Source organism: Amphiura filiformis, chromosome 20 (genome assembly GCF_039555335.1).
Source record: "Amphiura filiformis chromosome 20, Afil_fr2py, whole genome shotgun sequence".
In the NCBI taxonomy this organism is placed as follows: domain Eukaryota; kingdom Metazoa; phylum Echinodermata; class Ophiuroidea; order Amphilepidida; family Amphiuridae; genus Amphiura; species Amphiura filiformis.
The window spans coordinates 45,925,513-45,949,924 of record NC_092647.1 but is presented as its reverse complement, the minus strand read 5'-3'; positions in this window follow the sequence as shown (position 1 = coordinate 45,949,924).

Below are 24,412 nucleotides of genomic sequence, written 5' to 3'. Positions count from 1 at the left end.
TTCTACCTCCACCACTTATTCAGCCCATCGGGTGCAAACTAGTTTGAACCACCAAATGTGTGATTCTGAGCATGTATATCTACTTTCGCATTCTAGCTAGATAGGCGGGATAAATGAGCAAAGTTGGCGTTACTCTAGTCAAGTAACACAAATCGATTTGCATATTATCACAACTAAACACTACATAGCTGTAAGTAGAACAACACTTTACTATGCATCTCATGTGACATAACAGTGCATGGTTCACTGTGCTCAGCAGTTCCGTTTTTTCTTTGCATTGAATTTATGTAAAGGAAGGGTGGAGGAATTGAGCCCTACAGGTCGGACTATTCCAATTCATCTGCATTTGTGAAGTAACCGAACACTACTGACTCTAAACAGAACAACGCTTTGGCGTGCACGGCGCGTGACAGTGCAAACTGAAGAGCATTCAAGCCTAGGATCATGTTTTATTCATAAATGCCTATCATTATGAGAGCAGTTTACCGGCTGTTTTGTCACCACACAATTCTAAGCTTATTACCGACTAGATTATAAGCTAAACTATTTATAACCTGTTTTTTTCACATTTTGTTCCTTGTTTTGGAATTTAAACCATTGATTTCTATTTTACACTTCTGTTTTATGAGGTTTTATATTTCAAATTGTGATTTATCCTTCTGCTCAATGAAATTCAAGCATTTTGTGTAACTCAAAAATTAAAATAAGCATTGCAACCAAACTTGGTCAAAATGTTCCAATATGGTGTGATTATGGTGAAAAGTTGTAATCAGATTGAAATGCCCAATTCCATATGAGTACTTCACAGGTTAATATGTTTACACGCATCTACACCAGGTGACACCCATAAAACCCACCAATTCGTATTTCATCTGGCATTACATCAAAACAACATTATTAATTCATTTGTATTTTAGTAATTTATTTTCAAGAAGTAATTTAACAGAAATCAAGTTTCTTCTTTGATTTCTTCTAGAGCACAAAATTAATCTCTATTTTAAGTTAATTGCATGCAACCAAATGCTCAGAAATGAAGAAGATTAATGCTGATAAAACATTAAAAACTCACCAAATTCAGTTAAAGATGTCACATATAAAATGCCCCATAGTTGCTAGATGTCACAATGGGCTATCCCAGTCAATACCCCAGATGGAAGACATGTCCTTACTCTCCCACACATGGAGTGCATGTGAATTTTAAATGGGCTTACCAAAATGGGTTGCTACATTTGAAATCTACACTCCCTGTGTTGGAGATTAAGGTTGTCTCCCATAGGGGGTGTATGGTTTTCAACTGGAATAGCCCAATTAGCAACATAACGAAACCAACTAGGAACAGTACAAAGTAGAACAGAGCGCTATATGATCTGAGAGCTGTTGTCCAATGATCAATCACTCAATCGGTTTGGGGATAATGATATTACAGTCAAAAGGCAGGGTGTGGTCATGTGCATGTTTGTTTATTATTGGTACAAAATCACTCTCGCATGATGAAGGTTTGTATATTTGTTTGTCAGATGGTTTGTTTATTTGTAAAGTACAAAGGGGTTGCCGTTTGTTTGTTGCAAAAATGACCGAACATTTGTACCATCTCTTAATTGGTCAGAAAAGGTATTATTTGAAATCAACCTATTTCATAAGAAGGTAAAACAGGCAAAGAAATCCTAAGAAAAATGTAGCACTTTTTTACACTCTGTCACATCCACATGGAATATATAATACCGTAAGCACTTGAAACTCCTATCCCAACATTGCACCAAAAGCATCGCAATGGGCTATTGCAGTTGAAATCTATACACCCCCTGTCGGAAGACATGACCTTAATTCTCATAAGATGGGGTTACCTGAATGGGTTACTCCATTTAAAAACTATACCACCTGTATGAGAGATTAAGGTCATGTCTTACATTGGGGGTGTATGGATTTAAACAGGAATAGCACAATTTCAGCATCTCTTTGCAACATTTATTTATAGCTCAATTCACTTGACTGGCTTGAGTCATGCAAAGCTTATGAAAGAAAGTTGCCGCAAATGTGCAAGTGTTTTACGCTTGAACTCCATCCATCGGGGATACCAGAAATAAACGTACAAGCACTATAAACTTCAAAATAAATGTGACAACTTCAAATTGGCAATGTGAGTCAGTACCTCAATGCAGCAACATTATTTTTATTGTATATCGCATGACTGATTTCTCCATCGTAGGAGTAAAGCCCGTAGCTTGTCATCGACGTCAGGTGGGCAAAGCTGAAATAATAAATGTGAAATGTCAAATCGTTTAAATGTAATGCTTCAAATATTTTACCAAAGTGTTCTGTTTTGGCTTTTCAAAATGGATGTATCTGCACAAAAAAGAAATAGCTGCGGTGTAACTTATTCCAATCATTCTGAACAAAATGAAACGACTCCAAAGAATGTTTCATCCGCATGGGGTCTCAAGTTTGGTTTGGGTAGGGGGTGTGCCAGTGAGAATTTGATAGTGGACCCATCATTCAATATATCATTTTGTCAAAATATTTGGACCCATCGATATACCAAAAGTCAATATTGTCTGCCAAAGTTAACACAAATTGCTGTATTTTTTACAACTTTTCCACAAAATTTTGGCTACAATGAGGCAAAATTGGACTATTTCAGAAACAAATGGTGCATATTTTGTAAAAAGGACCCATCCATATACCAAAATTGGCCTAGAAAATAGGGTTGTGGATACAGAGGGAAGGAGCCCAGGGGAAGAAGGGGCTAAATCGGCAAAAATCATGCAAAACGGCCTACTTCAGCCAATTTTAGCGTCTTCACAACCCCTAATTTGATCATTTCTCAAATCCTGGACCTACACCGCCAAACAGAGAGTTACATGTATATTTTATGTAACCATCATTTGAGGTAGCTATTATTTTTTAGTGAATACTAAATGTTATATTAGTATATAGGAATGGATGGAATGAGTCGTTTTGTGTACTATCATTGCCAATAGGACGTTGCCCATATGACATTTGCTAATATGAATTTGACATACAGAATGGGATGTTTATGAAATAGCAATAGAATGGGGAAATGTTGTAAACATGTCAAAACTAATGTTGGTGTATTAGTAATGAATCCTAAATAGGGTAATGCAGATAATAAAACTAAAATGTGTAAAAAGCTTTTATACTAGGCTAAACAAAAAAATGTTGTCTTAAAGCACATCATGGCAGTTTCAAAAACGAATGCGGAATGCATTTTGTTATTAAAGATTTGTTTTTAAACAGTAAACATCTTAATTCAAAATTAAGTTTTAAAAAACTTAATTTTGAATTAAGATGTTCAAAAGTACACAGCATAAAATTGTGGTTCATTTATAATTATACAATTCAAGCATAAATATCTATTTTTGTTTTATACCAATAATCAAATAAATTTTCTTCAAAATATTTCTCAGAATGTTATGATTTTATGGCAAAAAAACTATAAAAAAAGGATATAAAAAAGGAATTTGCCATTTCAGCTGAAATTAATGTGTTAAGAAAAACCAATGCGCACGGGGCTTTGAGACAACATTTTTTTCTTTAGCCTTACTATATGCAGAATTGAAAGGTAATTTTCCATATGTTGATTTTATTTCTGATATTTGAATTTATATGTACCTTTACTTAGATTTAAATGTAGGTTAAATACACATTGTCTGGGCAACATCATTGCAATGAAACACTTCTCTTTCCAGTGTCTTATGCCTCCTGTTTTCCATTGATCGGTATTCCATTGTGGGGTTTTGTGACACCCAAACGACAGACTATATAAAGCCCATGAGTAAGGTGCGCTTCAGACTCCTTATTGTACGTGCAATATTGTATGTACAATATTTTTCGTGACGTCAAAAAGTATTGCACGTCCAATAAATATCCGTGCCACGACGAGTTGCATCAGATTAAATAACGCGCTATAACCCTGACGGTTCATTGTTTGCTAAATCCAAGCGAGGTCACCCGAAAATCTATGCAAGAGAAATTTCTACTGCTGCTGATGAAAAATCCTGAGTGCGTTTGGTGTTTTTTCTGCACTTTACCAGTAGGCCTAATAAATTCATTAACAAATAAAAATAAAATAAACATTTAGAGGGAATGTTTTTACTCACTGCTCATCTGATCCACTTTCTCAGGAAACTAAATACCGATACTCCTTAGTTTTATCCCTGACTTTCCAGACATAATTATGAGTAAACATCAAATTTAGGCCTAATGTTTACAAAACAATCAAATATATATACATTCGTTTGCATTTTGTACATTAATATTAATATTAATATTAATATTACTAATGTACAAACATTAAAAAGGGGGGCCTAAGAGTATGTCTATTTTTAATCATATACTAATTCCGCCATGCGCAAACATATTTTATATATGAAATCGTGTAAAAACAGACCACTTGTAAATCTATGGAACCCCAAATTCCAATCAAAAATAAAAACAACTTTGTTATCAAATACACTAGGCCTATAGGCCTACATGTGATTACAGGATTTTAATAAATAAATAGATTAACACGGATAACGGACGAGAAATATTTGGCAATACCGCCGGATTTACCACAGAGCCAGTGGATAAAGAAATTAATTAAAATTAAAACAAATTAAATGAGAAAATGAAAGCAAGGACATTTGGTGAAGTATTGTTTTAGAATGCTGAAGGAGTCCTAAATGTTACCCAGGCCCAGGACACTGATTAATGTAAATTCGACCCATAGTTATTTTGTCTACTTTTGCCAGCATTCAACCTGTTCAATGTAATTTATGCCTATTTTCAATAAAATTCGAAATCTGACGCACGGTAGGCCTATCAACGTTGTATCGTGCACAAATTATGATTCGAGACTATTTCATTTGACACGCTTGTATGGATTTCAAAAGATCGGTCCTATAATAGATATCGAATAGAGAATTACAGCAGGAGGCTTTGAGGATGCCGTAATCCTCTTGACAATCAACCAATCAGAGAGACATATTCAGAAATATGTTCAGTATAGCTGAAACTCTTTCAACTCTGAAATATATATTTCAAGTAATCTCGTTTCACATTTAGCAGCACTTTGGCTTGCAATAAAGCCACGAAGGGACGGTAATGCTAATATACGATTTCAGTCAAATATTGGTACAAATATACGATTTCGGGTCAACTATTTGGCTATTCTTTGCCCAAAATTATGAAATATTTATTAGTAACAACTCTTAGGAGGGTTTTTGAGTACTTTTAACGAAATAATGAGGTAAAATAAAAGAAAACCCACTTACAATTTCGGACGCTTAACTGTGGTGTTCTAGGGGAATTAAGATATCACAATTAACATGTTTAATTCAAAATCGTTGTCTAAGCACATGTTAAATGGCTCGATTCACATTATGTATAAGTTGGGACATTGTCAGATTGTGTGAACATTACAAATACAAACAATAAGGTTGAAAAAAAAAGCCATTTAAAAATGATTTTAAAAGATCGTCTATTTTGTAGCTTACACTGATTAGACCAAATATCTGCCTCTGACGAAAAAAAATGTTTTCCATGCTGATTTGTTTTTGTAACGAGTATATCATTTCAAAAAGAAAGAAATAAAGGCGGATATTACTTTTTTAAATCTCAACGCATTACTATTAATAGGCCTATAATTAATGAAAAAGTATAGAAGGCGTTGCATCCGGGTCTGATGAGGGGGGAGGGACACAAGCCGTTTTTGGCAGTTTTCCTATGCATTTTCTAAAATTCAGGGGGGGGCTCCCGTGCACCTATAAAGCTACGGTTACTGCATTAACACGTTTATGGATGTATTGTGATGATCATAGGTAGGCCTATAACATACACCATCATAACATGCCTCACCGATATCAACATGTAAAAAGGTGTTGCAAATTCATAACACAACGTGTTATAATGTAACAAATGCTATGCCAAAACTTAAAAAAATAATAAAATATCAATATCAATAAAATCAAAACCAGAATAAATACATAGGCCTACAAATAATACTTAAGAAACTGACTAAATCAATATATGACTAAATATAAATGAATCTCTAAATCAATTAATCAATCAGTAATCAATCAATCAATAAATAAATAAATAAATAAATAAATAAATAGGCCTAAATAAATGAATCTATAAATAAATAACTAAATGAATAAGAACTGAATGTGCCATTTATTATTATCATTGCAATTTTAATATTTTTTTATATTAATATCAGTATTAATATTATTAACTTTAAGGTGCCCATTGATTATATAATAATTCAAGTACAGTTGAATACAAGAAGACATAAAAAGATGTTCATCATTCCGTGCACGAACACTGCACTAAATTTACCACTCTTAGAAATTTGGCAACTCCGTATCAATTAAGCAACCAATGATTGTGGCAAAATATATATTTTCCCGGTACATACTTTTTATTATACGTGCAATACTTTCTGACGTCACGAAAAATATTGTACATACAATATTGCACGTACAATACGGAGTCTGAAGCGCACCTAATGCTTTGGGAGGTCTGCAATATTGGATTGTCAGAATAGGAACTACAAAAGTGTACTGCCGACTAAGGGTCGGTTCATAGTGCATATTCGAAGACGAATATTCGGCTTCGAATACTTTTTGTGACGTCAAAATATATACGGCAACGAATAAAATATGAGTTGAACGGATTAAATATCGCGCAACTGATAGCGAGATACTATTGATTTATATGAAAGGCTCGAGGTCACCTGAATATCGTTCGACGAACGATGATTTCAAAAATCCCCAATGAAAATTAAAGGATCTGGAATGAGCGTTTTGAGCGTTTCGACAGTATTTTGGTGGGACATGAGAGCACATCAGACATATCGAATTACATTATGAATACGAAGAATGTCTTTCTGATATCAAATAATTTTCATTTTTTGAAATTCACGATATAATACAAATTTTATGACAAATTATTAGAATGTGATATTTTTCACATATTGATATATAACAGTCCTCAAGTAAATATCACTGTTTTTGACATGCTCTCAGTCTCAAGACTGCAAACCCGATTCTGCCATTTTTTAATTCAGCGGACCTATTTTCTCAATAATTATAAAAATGCTACTTTTTTTGGTGACTCAAATTTATGTATAGGCTTTCCACTTTTATTTAAGCTATAATTCGCCACTCTTTTTGATTAATAAGTCTAAAGACCAGCCCAAAATACCTCAAATAGTTTCTGTATTTTACCGAACTCATTAGGGTTACACAAATGGCGCATTGATTTAGTGGTGTGCCCCCTTATTAGTGCGGTATAAGAGTACCCATTTTTATATGATTAGTAATGTTTTATGCAAATAATATGATATTTAGGCTTACAAACATAACCTAAATGTACAAGTGAATGTTTCCATATTAACGTAGCTCTATTTAAATCGACTGATGCAGAAAAAAAGTCTAACTCCAAATTCAGATTTATGCCTCCACCCGGTTTTACATAAATAATGTTTGGCCCCAGTTCTAGGTCCCCATATGCATCTGCCCCTGGCAGAGGACGTGTGAGGTCCGGGGTGGTAAATCATTGGTTATTGATATAAAAATGCGTTTGCCATGGAAGTTCACCCATTTTTTTTTTTTTTTGCCGCATAAAGATGTAATGCGTTGTTATCAGTCAAATTCATAATTATAATTAATAATTAAGAGGGCAAAATAAGTAATATGTAGGAATGGATATGTAGCGCTTTGCAATGAATCTCTTCATAAACTATGCAGAACAACCAAATTGGTACCCTATCATTGCGTGTTCTTTTAAAATAAGTTCTTGTTTATTTCTATAATTTGTGAATCAGGCATTAAAACACACTTAGGCCCTAGCAATGTAGGCCTACACAAGTTCGAACGAGACTTTTTATCTTTTGACGCGTATTTCGGTCGAATGCCAAAATTGATTGCTCAATGAATCATGAAATGAGAGCAATACTACTTTGATGATACCGATCTCAAGTGGATATCAGCCAATGAAAAAAGTATTCACGGAAATATATTTGTGGGAGTTGAATTTTGTTGAACTCGACAGATATATATTTGGTGGGTCACCGTGGGTGGTCTCATATATAACACTTGTGAGGGCTGTCATATTTGTCGTCGCTTCAATCATATCTTATGATATTTACATAAAAAGAAGAAAATGTGTAAATTTACTCCATGTTGATTCACTACAGACTGTTTCGCCCAAAGGCTCCTCAGGTGAATGAGAGAAATATAGAACAAACATAGAGTTATACCATCAAAGTATATATTTATTTATTTATTTATTTATTTATTTATTTATTATTATTACATTTTTTAATTATTTATTTATTGACTTATTTATTGACTTATTTATTTATTTTTTATTTATTTTTTTTTATTTATTTATTTATCTATTACTCATTCATTTCTTGATTTGCTTTGCAGTTGTAACCTACAAGAAGGTATGGGTCAACCTCAGCGCCTGTTACAGGCAGGTCGTAAATGCCTTGAAAAGCAAATCTTTTGACTCCTATTCAGGTCAGGGGCGTAACCAGACCTGACCTTCCGGGGTAAGATTGAAACATTTCCCAATTTCTGATCAAAAGTTTTAGTATTTATATTCGAGAAAACGCTCGCTTGCCACGAAGCGTTAAACGGGTGGAGTCGGTGGGGTCCAGGGGTCCAGGGCAAAGCCCAGGCGGGGTCAAGGGGCTGGCGCCATGAAGCTCCTGGTTTTTTGCATATTAGAAAATATCAGTGTTTCAGAGTACCAAATTTCACAATGAAAGTAGTAGGCCTATAGATCTTCTTCTCTCTTTCTTTCCCTTTTCTCTTCTCCCTTGAGTCCCTTCCCTTTTCTCTTCTCTCTTCCCCTTTTCTTCCCTCTTTTTCTTTTCTTCTTTCCCCTTTCTCTTCCCTCTTTTTCCCTTTTTTTCTTCTCTCCTTCCCATTTTTCTCTTCTTTCCCTTTCTCTTCCCTCTTTTTTCTTCCCTCTTTTTTCTCTCTTTCCCTCTTCCCAATTTTTGACTCTTCTTCCAGGTTTTTGTGTGTCCGGGGCCAGCTTGCACCCGGCCCCCACTGGTTACGCCACTGCTCCTATTTAAACCCATTTATCATGTTTATACAGACATTAAATCATGACAATAGTTCAATGGAGTTTACCTATTATGATTTTATTAACTTCGTTAAAGAAATTCTCTAAATTTTGCTTACCTTGGTCAACGGGCAATACTTGTTAACAGTCGAACAACGCTATGAACTGTAGAAATATATCTTTCTCCGGTTCATAGTTTTATATTCAAGCCGCATATATTTTGGCGCCCAAAAGCGTATTGAAGCCGAATATTCGCCTCGAATATTCACTTTGAACCAGCCTTAAGTGTAGGCTATCAGTGTAGCATTAGTGTATAATCAATATCCGATATCATGCAGGTTGCAAAGAAATGCACAGAAAATATTGGAGTCTTCAGAGTCTATGTTTGAACATGGCAAAACAATAAAGGTTCTCAACTTTCACTCTCCATGAGTGATATAGGCCTAGGCCTACATGCATGGAATAATCTGCATTCTCCAGTCTAATTCCATGGCCAACCCTCAAAACTGCAGAATTCCACCTAAAAGTATATGGGGTTTTCTTATGATAGAGATGAAACGCATATACCCTTCACAAAAAACATTACAATAGATCACCCTTACAAAAATACATGTTTGTACAGCTGCCTGTATCAGTAATATATAGTTGCTCAAACTCCAAATAATGTTTATGTGGCGGATGTCTGCCTTTGGTCTCTTTCACACACAAAAAACACACACAAAAAAACCACTCATTTCGAGGCATATATGCTTGCAGATGAAATTCTATGGTATCATGTATAATTATCCACAAAACGTTATTGGTTAGAAATATGAAAGACTGACGAGACAACTACTTTTCTTCTTAGTTTGACCCCAATAAAATATGGACAAGTTTGGAGTTACCTAAAGGCATCATATTTTGTAAAAACATTCGGAAAAGGAACATGAAATTTAAGTGACAAAAACTAATATTGCCATCTAATCTCAACTGAAATTGTATCTAGTACTGATAACATTTCTGTATCATACAACCAAAAAATGTAGATTTCTTAATTTTAAACTTTACAATTAAATTTGATAGCTTACTGGAGCACTTTCCCAGTATGTATAAAAATCCAATTTTACATCTAGATGTACTTATGTTGTGGTGTCTTCCATGAGATCCCACCAGGTTTTTACTTTATCTAACATTGTTTTATAACAATGTATTGATATGATGGACCCATCAATATTATTTCAACATGGACAGGAAATCAATTTTGTTTATACTAAAAAGTCCATGTTCCCGACTTAAATTTTCCCAAACAAATTGTGTTCCTTATTTTAACTTGGAATGATCATATTGATTATATTTCTTCTGTTATTTCTAAACGTATTGGTGTCATTCGCAGAGTTAAGTTTTATCTTCCTCCAGCCACACTAAATTTACTAGCCAATGCATTGGTGTTTCCACATTTTGATTACTGCAGTCCTGTTTGGTCAAACTGCATTTCTGAGCATTGTAATTCTCTCCAAATTCTTCAAAACAAACTTGCTCGTGTTCTTTTGGCCGCGGACATTAGAACACCCATTTCTGATATGATGAATACACTTTCTTGGGACAGATTAAACAAAAGATGGGAGAAACAGCTTCTTGTAATTGTTTTTAAATGTCTTCATCATGATGCTCCATCTTACCTCTCATGGCAATTTATTTTTACTTCTTCAATTCATTCGAAATGTACCAGAAGTCAATCTTGTAATACCCTTGTCTTGCCTTCTTGGAATAATATTTCAGGCAAGCGAACTTTTTCTTACAGAGGTGCCTCAGTGTGGAGCGGACTGTCTTCTGATGTCCGCAGTAATCTTACTTCAATGAATGTGAATATGTTAAAATCAATCATAAGCATTTAATTCACACCTTTCCACCTCTGTAGTAGTAGTGCAGTACTAAATTGCACTACATGTATGTTATGATACATGTTTTATGTTTTACATTTGATCATCTTGCTTTGTAAATATTACCTTGATTTTAATTTTGTTTTTCTTTTGTATCATGTAATTAAACTCTTGATATGTAAAACATGTTAAAATCTTATACTATTCAATTACAATGTATTAATAATTATATCAGGGTCTCATGGGAGACCAGTTTTTGTAAACTGAATGAATTACCCTGAATAAAGATTGTTATCTATCTATCTATCTTAGTATCTCCATTTCTAAGTTTGAAATGATCCTGTTAGTCCCCAAATAATGTTTTTTTGAGATCTTTCATTGGGCTATTCCAGCTAAAATCCATACACCCCCAATAGAAGGCATGACCTTAATCTCCCACACAGGGAGTGTGAAATTCAAATGGAAGTACCTGAATGGGTGACTTCATTTGAAATCTACACCCCTGTGTGGGAGATTAAGATCATGTCTTATGCAAGGGTGTATGTATTTCAATGGAACAGCACATTTGACTTGAGAGAAAAGGACTATTGATGTGTTCCTTGGAGGATACACTACACTAAGACCATTCCCAACACTCATGTCTGGTTTTCTTATTTGCTTTAATAATGTATCATTTCCATTTCACAATATAGGCAGTAGTTTATTTATTTATATACACTAATGGAAACCTCCAACACATGGAATTGTGGGATTAAGATCCTGTTTACTCTGGTAAGCGTGAATTTGAAATAAGACGGATTAAAATGAAAAATGGCTTTTCACTTCTAGTTCTATCTCTTGACGATTTCCGCTCATATTAAAGATATATTCAGATTTATGGGAACTTCAAAGAAAGATGAGAGGAGCAAACAGGATCTTATAGTGTCTCAAGTGTTTGTGGTAACTGTGGTGAACACTTCCTCCAATAACAAGGTCTGATGATTTACGTAAAAGAGTGTCAAATTGTGCAAAAATGAGGACAATTTTTCGCAGTGAAACACAGAATTTTGCATCGCAAAAATTGTTCAGCCCTGATTATAAGTATAAGTGAAGTTGCTACTGTATACTGCATCATGCATCAGTGCCCATTTGTGACATGATCAAGGGAATGTTGTTAATATTGTTTTTGAGATATTGGCAAAACAGTGTTCAAATTCTTTTCTTTTATATTGTTTTCAGCCATTGATATATTGCTCCTAACTCGGTAACCAGATGTCCGATTTTGATGGGGTTTGCATCAAAATGTAGCATTTGTAAACTGCCAGAAAATGATGTAAAAATCTTCCATTATTGTTATATTGCCGACATGTGACTCATTTCCCTTGATCATTTCACATTTTATATGACACAACTTTGTACGTACTGTATTCACAATCATGTCACAACTTCCATACTTATATTATTATTATTTATTATTACACAATACTTATAGGGTGCTCTACAGAGCACACAGCGCCTTACAAAAGCGACAAAAACACAGTATAGCAATACACAAGAAATAATACAGAAAAAACTAGATATATTGCATCCTCAGAAGGCTGCGAAGTCCAGCCGTGACCTTGAAGTGACTTCACAGTTATCTGACATGCAGTGTTTGAAATTGGTGCCTCCGATCCCATATACGCTAATTCTTTAGTCATAATGAAGTTAATTATTGTGATTTTTATAACATACATATCTCTAACATTAATATAATAAGGCGTAATCGTGTTGTTGTTTTCCTTGAAAGACGGTATAAAAAGAACACAGCAAAAATGTACATACCTTATACGAGAGCTCATAGCATATAACAATGTGTTGCAATAGAAAAATGTACCATGGCGTCCGACTTTAGAAAATTAATAATGTGATGGTAATCGGTCAGTGCCATAGAGTGCTATAGAGTGCTTGCACGGAAGGTCATTAGTTCAAATCATCCTCCAGACACGCTCCAGAAGACATGCAAATGCATGCAGCACAATACCAATCACCTGTGTAACTGGTATTGATCAAAGTAATTCTTTTGTACTCCATGCATTTGCATATCTTCTGGAGCGTGTCTGGAGGATGATTTGAACTAATGACCTTCCGTCAAGCACTCTGTATGGGATTTAAATAAAGTGCATCAAGTCAGTTTCTTTAGTATTATTAACATGCATGACTGACCAAGAGTAAATAGAACCTCTGAATAGAAAGGACAATTATCTGTTTACCAAAGCGGGACAATCTACATTCATAGATTATCTTCTATGAATAGCTGTCTATAAGATGATTATGTAACAGTATCAATAACTTGTGATCTACTCTGTCGTTTAGTGCAGTATGCTCTCACATTTTTTTTTTTTTTTACATCTTATGATTTTTAACGGTGTGTAGAGTAGCCTGCATTAGTGCCTAACTCTGTTATATTGGCTGTTAAGTTAGGCAAATTGTTTTACAATCACCGTTAGAAAGTGTCTGGTTTTGAAATTGCAATTTTCATTTTAAATCATTCCAATTGGATAAAATGTTCAATTTTACCCCTTTTGACCTTTGGTTGACCTCTGGTGACCTTGAAAAGACCTCCATTATATTTTGAATCATACTAGAATTACAAATAACAATTTTTATTCAAATTGGATAAACTTTTAAATATTACCCCTTTTGACCCCAAAACAGACCCCTCCCTATGTTCAAACCAAATCTGATAATAACCCTATATGCACCCAATGCTATAGTCATTTTGGCATTATTCTGATGATCACAGAACTTAATATGCAGGAAGAAGTGAACTTTAAGGTGATTTTCAGTAATCAACCCTATTTTAACCCTTCATGACCTTGAACTCAAAATCCGTGTTTACCCTATAGACACCAGCTAATGTCAGTGCATATGTGTCAATCTCATCTCTGTACTATGTAATCTGTAGGAAAGGAAGCATTTTGAAAGTATTTGGTTATGTGCAGAAAAAATCCCTTAATGACCTTTGACCCCAAATCTGTGTTTACCCCATAGACTCCAACTATAGTCGATGCCGATGACCAAGTCTCATTGCGCTACCATGTAATCTGTAAAAGAAGAAGCATTTTTGGTAAAAATCGCATTTTTAGCCAAAATTACTCATGCGTGACATTTGACCCCAAATGGGCCATGTCAAATGTAAAACCTGGTGTAGTGGAGCCTTTGCCCAAGTTTGGTCAGAATCGGTCAAATAATTAGGGAGCTAGAGCCAATTATGTTAAATGTTGACAGAAAGAAAGAAAGAAAGAAGAAGAAACCACTGGGATTCAAGAGTCCAGCCGTTGCTCGGCTGGACTAAGAAATGCAGAAAAATTAACTCTGGAATAATCCTGTGGAAGATTTATAAGTCTTCAACAGAGGGTGTATGATTTTCAAATGGAATTTCCTCTGTATATTAGATTTGCCTGTGTCTTCTGGAGTACTAGTATTTCAAATGGAAGTTTACCCATTGTCTATTCCATTTGATACACATACTTTCTCTGTAGAAGATTTGTGGTACATATCTTCCACAACAAGCCTTGAAATAAGCAGACTGGAACCAAGAGCAATTTGTTTTTTAAAATTGCTCCTGGTTCACTGGGATTTTACAAGAACCAGGAGCAGTTTCTGAGGAAACAGGAGCAATTTTCAAATAGTAAATCCTTTTCTGCATATACAACATACCAGCAGCTACCATTATTACTGCTTAGCGCAAAACAGGATCCAGGAGCAATTTGTTTAAAAAATTGCTCCTGGACTAGTAGCAATTGCGTAAAGAGCAATAATTGGTGGCTTTACAAGGACACATTTTTCCCTGTATTCAAGGCTTTTTCCACAAGGGGTGTAGATATCAAAATAAATAGCTAAATTGACTGGTTGAATATGTCACAAGACATTAGATGACAAAAAAATCCAGTCATCTTTATAAAATCATATCAGTATTCATGTCTGCTCTCATAAATTCGGCCCTTCCATTTGAAATCCATACACCCACTGCGAAAGACATGACCTTAAGCTCCAAACACAATTTCAAGTCCATACTCCCTGTGCAGTGGATTAAATGTCGTACATAGGGAGTGTATGGATTTTAATTGGAATTGCCTATTGTCAGGCATGCATACTAGTAGAATATCATTTTGAGGGTCATGAAATATATTTTGCTGTTTTATTACCGCTTTTGCTTCACTTTTAGTTGTCACTAGGATCCACAACATGTTCATCTATCAGGGGTACAGTTCTTTAACCCCAATACATTTGTACATTCATTGAATGACCTTTGACAATTTGGGTACAAAAACTCATACTCTGCAACTTGAAGTCAAATTTTGTACTATGATTGTTTAATTTAGGTTATTGAACTATGCCATTGGGATGAGGCCATTGTGGTCCATAATGTGTTATTCATCTATTCATATTCTGAGATGAATTGTGATTTAAAACAGATAAATTGTCTCCAAGCAGACGGCAAGATGAATTGATTAGAGGAAAGCAGTTATTGTTGATGTCTATTGTTGAAACCATGACAATATGGTATTGTTTTGTAATGAATTGTGACATGTTTGTAAAAATAACATCATGATGAAGTCAAATGATTCGTGCTTTATTCATAAGAAGTCTGTATCTGTATGAAGAATGAAAACAACACTGTATAATATATTGCATTAAATATGTTATGTGAGTTGACATACATTTAATAACATAAATATTGGGAAGAGCGTTGTTTGTTATTGTATATATCTGTGTCATGTTGTAAGAGTGACAAATTTAAATAAAATTGTGTTCTTTTCCTCACGTTCCTCAACTGTTGTGAGTGTTCCCTGAGAAAAGTTAAATGCAAAACATTTCAAAAGAATAACATTAATTTTTAGACAGTTGTAAAAGAGTTGATACAATTATGGAAGCGAGTAGCACTAGGATCCACAACATGTTCATCTATCAGGGGCACAGTTATTAAACCCCAATACATTTGTACATTCATTGAATGACCTTTGAAAATGTGGGTAGGCCCTACTACAAACTCATACTCTGCAATTTGAGGTCAAATTTTGCCCTATGATTATGTAATTGAGATTATTGGACTATGCCATTGGGATGAGGCTATTGTGGTCTATAGTGTAGCTTGACAATTGTGGTAAAGGGGTTGGCCAGTTATTTCAGAGGATGTTATTCTGAAGGGGAATTATTCCGAATTGAGAAGAACAGGCTTTATTCCAAAGCGGCATTATTCTGAAAAGGCTTGACAGAACAGGTGTCCTTTCCGCATCACATGCATCATTTTTTCTTGGGCAGGAGAAAATGCCTGAAACTTTCATTTTGACATAATATTGACCTTAACTCAAGAACCACAAGACCTATGGAAAAGTACACTGCAGTGTTTAGCTAAATGGCTACAACTGGAAATATATGGCTCCTGACATCCCACTCACCTTAAAGACCCATTCAGTGATTCCAGCGCAGTGTAAAAAAAATTAAAATTGTTTATAAATTGCTTAAAAATGAAGGATAAGTCATTCAAATTGTCATTTGGTACTTATGGAATGAAAATTTAGCAAAAAACAAAGAAAACAGCAGTATTGACGAAGTTGACGCCCCATTCAAATACATGTCGCTAATTTATATACTGTCTATATATAAATTACAGATTCACTAAAATGCCTTATTTTGTCTTAAACACACAGCTTTCAGTTGAACCACTAGCAGGCTATGTTAGCACATCTATGATGACAAAGGTACCAAAATCTGAATTTTGATAATTTTACCATCGTCGGATGAGCACATCACTGAATGGGCCTTTAATGTAAGCAAATTCTCTTTCATTAATAGTTTAATCTTAGCAGTACCAAGTAACAGGATTTCATTTTTCAAGAGAAGTAGACATTTTCAAATGTCTAGTCCAAATTTAGATGCAGTTTGCTAAAAATTTCACGTCTACAGCACAGGAAGGCACATTCGCTTTCATTTTCATCAAACTGAAATGTCTCGTCTGAAATTTGATAGGATAGCTGAAAGTTTCCCATCTAAAACAGGAAATCAAGTTCTTTTTTATTTACATCAAAATGGGCTTTGACCTAACGGATAATAAACAGTTTTCCAGACAAAAACAGCTAGAGGCCCCCCTCATAATAAATATTGAATGATCCCTTTCTTTATTAACTATTGATTGGTCTGATCTGTCACACATTTGCGTTGTATCGTTTACCCTCTGGCACATGTTTTTATTTTAATGCTGCTATATTTTCATACATTTATAAATTTCCATGGCAACCATATATCAGAAGATTCTGAGTAAACAAGTTTGAATCACATCGAACGAAGTCTATACTGTAATGTTTTGTGAATAGATCTGGTGTTGCTTTAGAAGTTATATTTTGCATGAATTGTTGTAAAACTTGAAGTAAAAGTAAACCATGACGAGAAACGTGTCCTATTGAAGCCCCGCTCACACAGTTCTTGCCAAAGCGGTGAGTATAAGCATGCATACCACAAGTACGTGTATGGCGTGCTAACATTCCGTTTTATCCACCTTTCATCTCAAGCTACTAATAGGGGGTAAAATGATCCACCGAGCTCGGTAAGAAAACGCCAACATTGCCTAGCAGGGTAAGTACTTGGCTGCCGACTAGAGAGAACACTGTGCTGCGTTGACTCATCAGTCATTGATCTAAGCTCATTCATACAATAATATTGGTTTGCGTGGACTTCAAGTGTTAATGCACGCAAGCTTCTGTTTGCTGAAGCTATACGGGTCATTTGTACTACAAAACTGGATCTAAAATATCCAAAGTTGTGTTTTTCCTTGTAATGGTAAAGCTTCAAGTGAACTGTGACTGCTTCAACCTTTTTGCATTCTTTGTTTTTCCAGATTTTGTTTTTGAAGCAATTATGTTAGAAGCTTATTCTTGTACTTTTTTAGAAAGTAAGCTATAGGACCTAAAACTCATACTGTAAAAACTCGATAGTTAAGCGCTCGATAGTAAACACATATGCTAACTATCGAGTTTTTATGGTATGACCCAATGGGCTATTCCATTTGAAATCCATACATCCATTCAAGTAATTCCATTTATAATTCACACTCCCTGCATAGAAGATTAAGGTCATGTCTCACATAGGAGGTGTATGAATTTCAACTGGAATAGCTTAATGAATCAGTATTCAGAAGTTCACAAAACAAAACTATGAAATATATACAATCTTATTGTCTGGGCTTACTTTTTTTGAGTGGCAAATTTTTACATCCAATCTTGACCAATTGATCTTCTGGCAGCAACAGTGGTGTAGCCAGCCTTTTAGTGTGATGGGGCAAAGACAAATTTTTATTTATCCCCATTGTTCAATTTTTTGTCCCATTGTTAGTCATTTTAATGACATTTTACTTCTGAAAAAAATTTCTGAGGGGGGATACCCCTCCAGTTTCCCCTGGCTATGCCACTGGGCAGCAAAAGTTTACAAAACCAAGATATGTGTATTACCATTGCAATACAGTGCATAAACATGATAAATGCAGGAATATATTTTATACCAAACCCGATATTTATTATTGTTGTTCCCATTCAGAAGTTTCATATGGACAGCTAAAATTTTCAAATTAGCAAACGGCAAAATATTTTACAAATACAATAAATTAATACAGCTTCAATTTGCATTTTCAAGAAACTATGTTACAAGTCTCACAGATAAATATCAAATGTCATCTTACAAAATTTATATAAGTCAATCAATTAAAACTAGTTCAATCCATTCAATAACACCTTGAGGCTGACTTGAGCATAATTCAGTTTATCAGCACTTGACCTGATATTTTTTAATGATGGGTATTTATTGATGTTAATTTTCAAGTTGGATTTTTACCCCAGGCAAGTACACAATATTAATGTGAATCAATTATTCAAATGTCAGCCTTGTTGCTGTCTTCAGTAGATAGCAAATTGAATATTTTGCATTTTCCATCAAAGTAGTGCAACTGTAGAATAAGACCTGCTGAACTGTGTGGGAAAAGGAAACATAGCCAGTCACAACCTCTTTCCAGTGGTGGCACAAGGATTTTGGGGGGGGGGGCATTGGGGGAAAAGTGAATTTCAGGGGGGAAAATCAACAAATCAGCAAAATTGCCGTAAAATTTGGATATTCTTGTTTTTTTTACAGGAGGGCAACAGGGGAAAGAGTTCTGATGGGGGGAGAGAGGTATATCCCCATCAGAACTCTTGTCCCCCCTCCACCCATCACCGTGATGCCACCACTGCCTCTTCCCCAGTCCCCACCAGCCTGCACAAGAGCCACCCAAGCAAATTGTGTGCAAAATATACTATTCATTGGGTGTGATATATGGGCTATCTTAAACATTTTACCACCATGTATCATTTATTTATCAATTTCATATTTCCTTGTGCTTGATTCAAAGTTTAGAGGTACTGAAAGCTTTGCCCTCTGGTCCCCATCTATGCTTCATGCTTTGCACTCATAACCTACCCCCTTGCAACTCCTCCCCATTTAAGCAATCCTGGCCATGATCTTGCATGACACCTAATAAGGCCTAAAAACCTGTTTGATCGGTGTAACCCGACCGATCCTAAAAGTAGGCCCGACCATAGACTTAAAAACAAAAAAGAAGAAAAAAAAAAGTTCCAAGGCCTCCATCAAATTCAATTGCCATCAAAGTTTGTCTAATCTTTCATTATTCAGATAGGGGTACATTTTCAGCTGTGTGTTTGGGCTGTTCCCCACACCTTTAAAAATGAGCACACTGTTTTGTCACACAATCTAATGGCTGTGCTAAGAAACATTATTTATTTAGTCCAAGGTTTCTGATGGTACACAAAATTTAAATATTTTGGAATAAGTGGGAGATGAAGCTGTAGATCACGAAATGCCCTGGGATTCAGTATGATAATTTAGTAAAACATAGGTCTAGACTAATACATTTTCTATTTCCATGTCGTACACAAATTTTACTACATTTTTGAATAAAGCTTCAGAATTGTGTTAGCAACATTTTGCTGCCTTTAAGCTTCCAGTCAGGTGTCTATGTGAATAGATCATGATACTACACTTAACTCCCCACACAGGTGTCGACTGCAGATGACATGTTTCAATTTTTTTTAACAAATTCAAATATTTCAGAATTGTACATTTTCATGACCATATTTGAAATCAGCATGAAAAATGCATTAAAATGTGAGTACAAACAAGCCTAGTATTGGTTTAGTGGTTCTTATGATAGCTCTTGATATTTTGACAAAATGTCTCAAACTTTTTTTTTTACGTTGAAGTTTATGGCTAGTAACGCATGAGCATTAACTATAGCACCTATTAATTGGATTCATAGTAATATAATATTGACTAAATATGTCTAGACGAGCAATTACAGTATAGGATATTCACTCTAGATGAGTCGATTAAGGCGCAGGCTTTGAGATACGGGTGATGCCAATATTTAAGAGGTTATTGGGTTTGTCTAATCTTAGACACATTTCATTGAGCAGTGGAACAAGGCTTCTTAATTTTCATATGTTATTTGGGTTTTATGATGAGCTGACCCACTTTGATTATATTTTGAGAGTATCGCAGTCTGAAGGATATGAGCCAGCCCCTGTCCAATCAGTGGTGGGGCCGTGGATTTTCTTGGGGGGAAGGGAGGGGAATTAGGGGATAAATTAATTTCAGTGGGGGGGCAAAATCAACAAATTTTGTGCAAGAAGTGAACATTTTTAATTTTGGGGTTTTACTAGGGGGAAAATGAGGGAAAGTGTTCAGATTGTCAAATTTTACGATAATGATTCAAATTTTACTACATTTTTTTGAATAAAGCTTTAGAATTGTATCAGCAACATTTTTCTGCCTTTAAGCTTCCAGTCAGGTGTCTACATGTGAATAGATCAAGATACTACGCTTAACTATAGCACCTATTAATTGGATTCATAGTAATATAATATTGACTAAATATGTCTAGACGAGCAATTACAGTATAGGATATTCACTCTAGATGAGTCGATTAAAGCGCAGGCTTTGAGATATGGGTGATGCTAATATTTAAGAGGTTATTGGGTTTGTCTAATCTTAGACACATTTCATTGAGCAGTGGAACAAGGCTTCTTTTTATGTTATTTGGGTTTTTGATGATATGACCCACTTACTTTTGTGGTCTATTGCCATTTTGTCTAATGCCCGTTTAGTCTATATTCAATTGGTCTATTACCAGAAAAGCTAACTGCCACTTAGTTTAATGTCCATTTAGTCTAATATTGTTTGGTCTAATAACCGGTATGTCTACTAACCATATAGTATTTGGTTTAATATTTCTTTAATAACGATTTGGTCTAATACCCATTTGGTCTAATAACCGTTAGGTCTAATACTCGCATGGTCTAATAACCAGTTAGTCTAATACCATTTCGTCTATTAATTAATAAACTAAATGCTTGTAAGACTAAATGGTTTGTAGACCAAATGAGTTTTAGACCAATTGCTTATAGACCAAATGGGTATTAGACTAAATGGTTGTTTAGAGTTGCGTCGCTGATAGCTACAGTTCTGAAGATGAAAGCAAAGAACAAGTCACCGGGCAAGGTACCTGACCCTAGATTACAGGAAACCTGCAAGTATAGTAGGACTTATGGTAAGGCGGCAAACCTAACAAATGGGCCGGAACACAAGTATGAAACTAAGCTAAAGGGGCTGTTAAACAAGAAGGATGTTGCTCCTAGAATAATCAACAAATGACAAAGCCTACAAGGGCGCTAAGATTGTCATGAACAAAACAATATTATTTCTGTAAACTGTTCAAGAGGCATTCGGAAATTGAAAAAAGCATGATAGCATATCATAAACAAGTTTGGCATCTTCAAAGTTAAACAAATATTTGGAAATCTTCCTAATGTAAGATGGGGCTTATAAATGTTTAATTTTAATTATAATTTAAATGATGCTTCATACATACTTATTGTATTGTGTAGTACTGACATCACAAGGGCTTTGCAGAGGTTGGGTGCTTTGCTCATCTTAAGATGTTCTGTATAGGGAAATGTTAAGGAACATGTTGGGATATAGAAGGAATAAGAAGTAGATACATCTTCCATACATCCTGTAATGTCAGCACCCATGCGGGTCATGTGCGATTATTTTTAATCATCTACAATGCTGGCCATAAGTGTTGGGACGGTTTGATAGGGTAATGTAAATAAGCCCCCCACTCCCCCGATCAATGTTGAATTCGACTTTTTTGCTCTGTGGTGCAATGGATACGGCATCTGCCACAGGCACAGTGGACACGGGTTCGCGCCCCTGAATTTATTTATATATCTTTTTCTTTTCTTTTTGTTATTATTTTACAATATCCTTCATCATATTATATTAAATCGTTCTATTAATTTTTGCCAATGTCCGTCCTTCTTTTTTTCTGTATGTCTACCTATATTTTACTTTCTATACTTACTATAAGTTTCTTTGAAAGCGCTTTAATAAATTTCAGTCATAAAATGTAATTTAAGCCTACTCCTGCCGACTATGATTATATTTACACGATATACTCGTTGCAAATACCACATACGTTTTTGATGCAAGCGATGAAAATGATTAAAGTTTGTTGTTGTTTTTTCTAAAATTAGCTTTTTTTTTTTAAATTTTAAGTATTTTTTTCCCAAAATCACTCTTTTAAAAGACTTCAATCAATTCCTGTCAACAAATATCATGTATTTCTGGCGATTAAATCACTACTCTTTCAAAATAATACGTCATTTTACGCAAAATCGTAGTTGGCATAGGCTAATAATGTTCAGAACGCACTGTAAAATACATGATATTGCGTATAAAACGTGACCGTATCCCTAAATCACATGAGGAAAATGCAAAAATTTTTATATAAGTGAAAAGATAAATAGTTTCTCCGTTTTCATGTAAAATTTGATGAAAATCAAGCTATGGTTGAGGAGATATGGGCCAAAACACACATTTTAAAATTTGATTTTTTGTACCTTAGAGACATGTATTTGAAAAGTTGAAAAAAAATCATCTAATTTCAGTTTTTTGCTTATAACTCAAAAAGTAAATATGATATTGACACCAAATTTGGAGCAGTTAGAGATCTTATCATGTGGCTTTACCAAAAAATTTTGGATGGCTACATTTGACATTTAGGGACTGGTCACTTAAAATGTCTTAAAAGCGATATTTTGGCCCTGTCTAAGTTCACTATTCAGTCACTTTAACTGTCAAAAACTTGGGTTTTAAAATGGAAAATTATTGTTTCCACCAATTAAAATGTTACATTACAGCTATAGAAGAAAATAAAAGTTATCACAGCATCTCGTGATCAAAAAACAAATAAAGGAATCGAACCCATGCACACTTGTTTTCCCAATTTACCGCAGTCTACCACAAATGAAGCAAAAAAAACAAAAAAAAAGAAGGACGGTCATTGGCAAAAATTAATAGAACGACGAATATAATATGATGAAGGATATTGTAAAATAATAACAAAAAAGAAAAGAAAAAGATATATAAATAAATTCAGGGGCTCGAACCCGTGTCCACTGTGCCTGTGGCAGATGCCGTATCCATTGCACCACAGAGCTGTATTACTTTAACAGGCTTAAACTGTAATATAATGCTATACAAGATGCATGTATATAAATATACGCTCTACGGACGATAAACAGTCAAACAAATCGCACTTTTACGGCATTTGTTTTATTAACTGAATATTTATCATATAGCAGGTGTTGGCTGACATTTGTGCTCCACATATATTTCAGTTTTGGGCCGGGGTAAAATGATTTTGGGACAAAAGCGAGCGATATACACGTTTGTAAAAAAAAAAGAAAGTAATATTATATTAAAATTCTTTACTCTTTAAAGGCGTGTATACCGTCCGATTTTTCCCGTAGTCATTATCCGGACAAAAACTGAACTAAATGTGGAGCACAATGTCAGCCAACACCTGCTATATGATAAATATTCAGTTAATGAAACAAATGCCGTAAAAATGTATTTTCTTGGACTGTATATCGTGTGTAGAGCGTATATTATATACATGCATGTTGAATAGCATTATATTATAGTTTAAGTCTGTTGAAGTTACACAGCTCTGTGGCGCAATGGATACGGCATCTGCCACAGGCGCAGTGGACCCGGGTTGGAGCCCCTGAATGTCTTTAGATTTCTTTGTCTTTTCTTTTTTGTTATTATTTTACAATATCCTTCATCATATTATATTCGTCGTTCTATTAATTTTTGCCAATGTCCGTCCTTCTTTTTTTCTGTATGTCTACCTATATTTTACTTTCTATACTTACTATAAGTTTCTTTGAAAGCGCTTTAATAAATTTCAGTCATAAAATGTAATTTAAGCCTACTCCTGCCGACTATGATTATATTTACACGATATACTCGTTTGCAAATACCACATCGTTTTTGATGCAAGCGATGAAAATGATTAAAGTTTGTTGTTGTTTTTTCTAAAAATTAGCTTTTTTTTT